The sequence below is a fragment of the Phyllostomus hastatus genome, unplaced genomic scaffold (genome assembly GCF_019186645.2).
Source record: "Phyllostomus hastatus isolate PE091 unplaced genomic scaffold, TTU_PhHast_1.1 phas_contig_17, whole genome shotgun sequence".
NCBI lineage: Eukaryota > Metazoa > Chordata > Mammalia > Chiroptera > Phyllostomidae > Phyllostomus > Phyllostomus hastatus.
The window spans coordinates 5549284-5554500 of record NW_025333664.1 but is presented as its reverse complement, the minus strand read 5'-3'; the positions used below and the strand labels follow the sequence as shown (position 1 = coordinate 5554500).

Sequence of the window (5217 nt, the reverse complement as noted above, 5' to 3'; positions counted from 1 at the left end):
GCCCTCTGTGTCCAGGGATTCATCCTTCTCCTTCCACATCACAGCTATCTGAAAAAAATAGATATAAAAAAGTCCTGGATTTCTGGCTTCTAAAATCTTATACTCATTGAAATTGAAAGAAGAAATGGACTCTCAAGAAGTAATTGGAAAACGAAATTGGAAATGAATAAATAAGGAAGAGGGGAGCCAACGTGAAAGTAGATGAGGAAAACCACGGAAATGAGCTCGGGCAGATGTTGTAGATAGTGGCAGGTAGCTCCGGAAATAAAAAGGTAATTTATAAACAGGTTATGGGGGGGGGGTGGAGATCTTAAATAAATACCACGGTTTGAGAAGTAGGAATCGATGGGAAGTTTTTAAGTCCAGATGTGGTGTGATTCAATCAGTATCAGGTAGAATCACTTAGGGATTTACTATTGACTGTTTACATAGCACTATGTGTCAGCCACATAGTAAGATAATTTGGGGAAACAGTGATGAATCAAAGCAGACACAGTGTCTGTGGTAGGCAGCCTCTCAGAGGATGCCAATGACCTTCACCTCCTGGTATCCACACCGTGGCTGTGAGCTGACCCCAGTGACTCAATTCTAGTGAATAGATTATGACAAAGGCGAGGGGTGTCTTCTCAAAGGTTAGGCGACACAAAGACCGTGACTTCCATATTGCCCTCTTGCTCTTTCTAAAGTGCTTACTTGCCCCCAGGCAAGCCACACGTGATGTTGTGAGCTGTCCCACAGAGAGGCTCAGCTGGCAGGAACAGAGCAAGGTCCCCAGCCACAGCCAGAGAAGAACTGTGTCCCTCAGTCCAACAGCCCGTGAGAAACTGAGTCCTGCCCACGACCGTGTGAGTGAGCTGGGAGTGGGTCCTTCCCAGCTGAGCCTTCAGATGAGGCTGCAGCTCCAGCCGACACTTTGGATCGTACCTTGAATGAGAAGCATCCACTGAGTGCTACATCCAGATCTCAGACCTACTGCCATACATTCTCCTGGTTTTACGCTACTGTGTTTGGGGATAACGTGTTACTCAGCATCGGATAACTAATAGGTCTCTGTCCTCATGGAATTTACAGCTTAGCGGGAGTGAAAGACGTCAGTTTAATAGGATACCAACTAGCCTGACATTGCAGCTATGTCACGAGCATGAAACTAACAGACCACACGGCGGAGCAGCCTGATTTTGTGTCTGAGGACCAGGCTTTCCTGGGGAATGACGGTTAAGTTGGGATTTGAAGAGTCCATGGCCTTCACGTGGCAATCCGGGATGGGAGGAGCATTTCCGGCAGCAGAAGCAGCATGTGCAAATGTCTCACGGAAAGAGGAAGCACGAGTGAGGCCGGAACTCAGAGGAGGAGGCAGCGGAGGGACTACATCCCATCACATCTCCTAGGTCATGTTAAGGGATCTGGTCCTCATTTCCAGCCCAGTGAGAAGTGTGGGAGGCGGCATGCTCTGATTTTCCGTTTTAGAAGCGTCCTCCGGCAGTGGAGCAGGGAGAATGGATTGGACAAGGACGGGAGTGCATACGGGGACCAGTCTGGGGGGTTCCTCCCACTGTCCCGTCCAGGCAGGTAGATCAACAGTCAGTAGATTGAGTGGGTGCCAGTGCGAGATGAAGACGTGTGGACTGCCTTCAGGGACTGCTAAGCAGCACAATTGGTGAGACTCGTTGGTGGTTTTGAGGAGGAGGGTGAGGAGGAAGGAGGTGTCCAGACTGACTCATAATGTTTTTAACAGGGGAAGCAGGAGAGACTGGAAGAAGAGAAGCTATTCAATTATTTAGGTAAGAGGTTATGAGGACGCCAAGTCGATGACAGGCGGCCTGGCGGAAGGATCCCTCGGGCACTGCAGAGAAAAATCAATGGGATTTGGAAGCTGATTGGTTGGGTGGAAGCCTCGTGGGAAAAGGAGGAATTTAGAAGGACACCAGCCCCAACTGTTCCTTGCCATCTCTGTCTTGAATATGCTGAGTGTGATGACGGATACACATCACATGCACTGCCTTCAACTCTGTCCATTTGCACAGAAGTGAGCTGGCCTGTGAATGGTGGAGGTAAGCGGCGCAAAAAGAGGATGATAAGAGTTTTCACCAACACATTATTGTTATTAAAGCCAAAAGAAAAAACAGTGCTGTTTCAGTGAACCCATCGGGCACACGTAGGGACTCACTGCAACCACAGAAACTGACCTGGATGAGCTGCGTGATGGACGGCCACGTTGGCACTCGAACAGGGCTGGGCTGATTCTCAAGTTAGAACTGTCAGGCCAAACGGGTTGGAACGAAACGAAATGATTTTCATTTGGGAGGAGCCATTTGCATGAAGGGATCAAAAAATACACACACACACACACACACACACACATACACACACATACACATATGTATTTAATAAATAATATACCAATACCTAATACAACATATAATTACTATACTATATAATAGTATGTATAAACAAAAGGAGAATATATGATAAGAATTATACTAATTTATAAGTGTATTTACTACTTCAAATTAAAAATAAGGAATAAAAACCCAGTTTTAATTTATATAGTAATGTATTTATAAATACAAGATGTAATATATATATAAATAGATATCTTCCCTTGATTTATCATCTTCAAATCTTTGATAATCTTTCAACCCAGGGGATGCCCATGAGCAGATTAATGGCATACACTACACCACGGTGTCTCGTCCCGTGTCATGCTCGCGGACATTACAGTCTAGTGAATCATTCCACCCACCCCCAAAAAGCATTTAATCTGGTCAAGATTAAGAACCTACTTACAGGCACTGATGAATTTAAAGCATACAGGCCCACAGGCATTTCAGCTTACCTCCTTCCCTTTCAACCCCAACAAATTAGGCTGGTAGATACCGGGCCGCTTGAACAACGAGGAGAGGCGCTTCACCCTGTGTGCGAGAGGAGGACGGCACAGAGCAGGACCGACGACAGCCACCGTCTCTCACCGGTCTCTCCGCTCCCCTCCCGCCATCCTCCCGTGACCCGTGACGGCGGACGCAGAGACCTTTACAAAAGTGCATCGGATCACGCCGCTCTGCTCCGTCCGTCCTCAGACCTTCCACCGCAGTTTGCCAGTCTGACCTGAAACAAAATCCAGGCGCCTCACCACCTCTCGCCTCTCTCCCCTCACTCACGAGCAAACTGCACCACCTGCAGTTCCCTGCCGCTCCCACGCGAGCCTGGCCCTGCCGCGGGGCCTTTGCGACGGCTGTCCCGGCTGCCAGGAACATGCTTTCCCTCGAGTTTCCCGTGGCTGGCTTCCCCCCGTGCAAGCCTGGGTCTAAGTGGAATCTCATTTGAAAACTCGCCCCTACCTCTCAGGCCCTCTCCCCCAGGACACCCCTTGACTACCGCAGGAGCACAGCCACCGGTGCCTGAAATGCTCTCACTAGCCGAGTGAGGGAGCGGGTCTGGGGCTGTCTCTCTCACTGGGGTGCCAGCTCCCTGAGGGGCATGCCTGGCCTGGTCAGTCTCCTCCACTGCCCGGCACTTAGTAGGTGCTCAACAGGGTGTGTCTGAAATCGATTTGTTGCCACTGGGACGGCTGAAGGCTGGCTTGGGAGCCTCATAGTGACCATTCTCCTAGCAGTCTTTTAACGTATTCAAATCTGTCGCTGCAGGCGGAATCCACGCAACTCAAGCAAACCGCACCACGTGGTGATTGGCAGCCTAGCTGTGAGTCAGTAGGGTTGGCAGGGGAGCAATTGCTTACACATTGTAGTGTGGTGTGGCACTGGTCATCCGCCTCCTCCCAAGGCTTAAGATAACTATTTTTAGACAGCCTTACTGAGATACAATTCGCACACCACACAGCTCACCTCTTCCAAGCACCCCGTTAGCAGTTTTTAGTGTATCCAGAGTTGTGTAACCTTCACCACTATCGTTTTCCAGAACATTCCCCTCCCTCAAAAAAAAAAAACCCTCTTACTCATTAGCCTCATTTCCTCTTTTCCCCTCAGCTCACCTCCCTCCAGTACTAGGAAATCACTGATCCGATTGTCGTCTCTGGGGATCTGCTTCTTCTGCACACTTTACAAACCACACAGCCTGTGTTCCTTAGAGACTGGCTTCTTTTACTTAGCATCATGTTCTCAGCTCCTCCGCGTTGTAGCACCCAGCCCCAGTTTCCCCCTTTTCATTGCCAAATACTCCATTTTATTTATCCACTCACCCATCGAGGAACACGAGGGTTATTTCCATTTATTTATTTTTGCCTGGTATAAGTATATGCTTTCGGTTATCTTGGGTGTACACCCAGGAGTGGAACTGCCAGGCCCCACGGTGACTCCATGGGCATCCTTTTGCGGAACCGCCAGACCGCTCTGCAGAGGACCTACGCCCTGTCACAATGGTGCATGGGCTCTGGGTGGGGGGTGGGGGGCACTCAGCTCCGCCAGTGACACGCAGGTCCAAGAGCAGCAAGACGCCAGGCTGGTGGAGAAGGCTGGCCGGGGCTGGCAAAGGGAGTGGGGTCCCTACCAGACAAAAACCTGATTGTTGCAGCCGGAATGGAGGGTTGAGGCTAACAAAGTGTTTCTCTGTCTGTGGTCCGGGCTGGGGGGGGGGGGGGGGAGGATTTTCGTGGTGCGAGGACAAGGCATGGATCCCAGGGAATCCCAAAGTGAGAACGCCACGCCTTCTCCTCGTCTGGTCCGTCCTGCGATTGTGCAAAGAAGAACGTGGAGGTGGGACGCTGATGAGTCTTTTAACACCTCTCGAAGACTTTCAAATCTCCTTTTGGAGAAGAGGGAGCGGGGGGTGGGGGAGGGGACCGAGAGATGGGGGAGGGGGAATGCTGTATGGTTGTGATTAGAATTGAGCTTTTTTTGGCATACGTTTTTAAAAGTGGTTGCCTTATATTTATGGAATATGATATTGACTTTCCCTTTCCAGCAGGTATTCAGAATTTTCTTTCAAAAATCTGTTTAAAAATAGAAACAATATTTTAAAAATAAGTGATGGGAATACTCTTGTATGGTCCATGAAGAAGTTTAAAACCGATGAAGGCTCTTAGCAGAATAACAGTTAGGTGGTGCTGGGTCTCTTTACAATGTGACCGTCGCCGCTGTCAGACTTCCATGCCAGCCAGCTTCACTCAGTCAGTACTCACTATCCTGGTCCTTGGGGGGGGAAATTGAGGCATAAAAAAAGCTTAGTTACTTGCTCGGGGTCACCCCATCAGGAAGCAGCAGA

General features: G+C 49.4%; 1 long non-coding RNA gene across 1 annotated transcript; it reads left to right on the top strand.

The window, feature by feature from the left end:
• The first annotated feature begins 1361 nt into the window (after positions 1 to 1361).
• LOC123815181 lies at positions 1362 to 4351 on the top strand. The gene is made up of 3 exons (XR_006785031.1): positions 1362 to 1657; positions 1736 to 2051; positions 2866 to 4351. It is a non-coding gene; the product is annotated as an uncharacterized LOC123815181 (long non-coding RNA).
• The last annotated feature ends 866 nt before the right edge of the window (positions 4352 to 5217 follow it).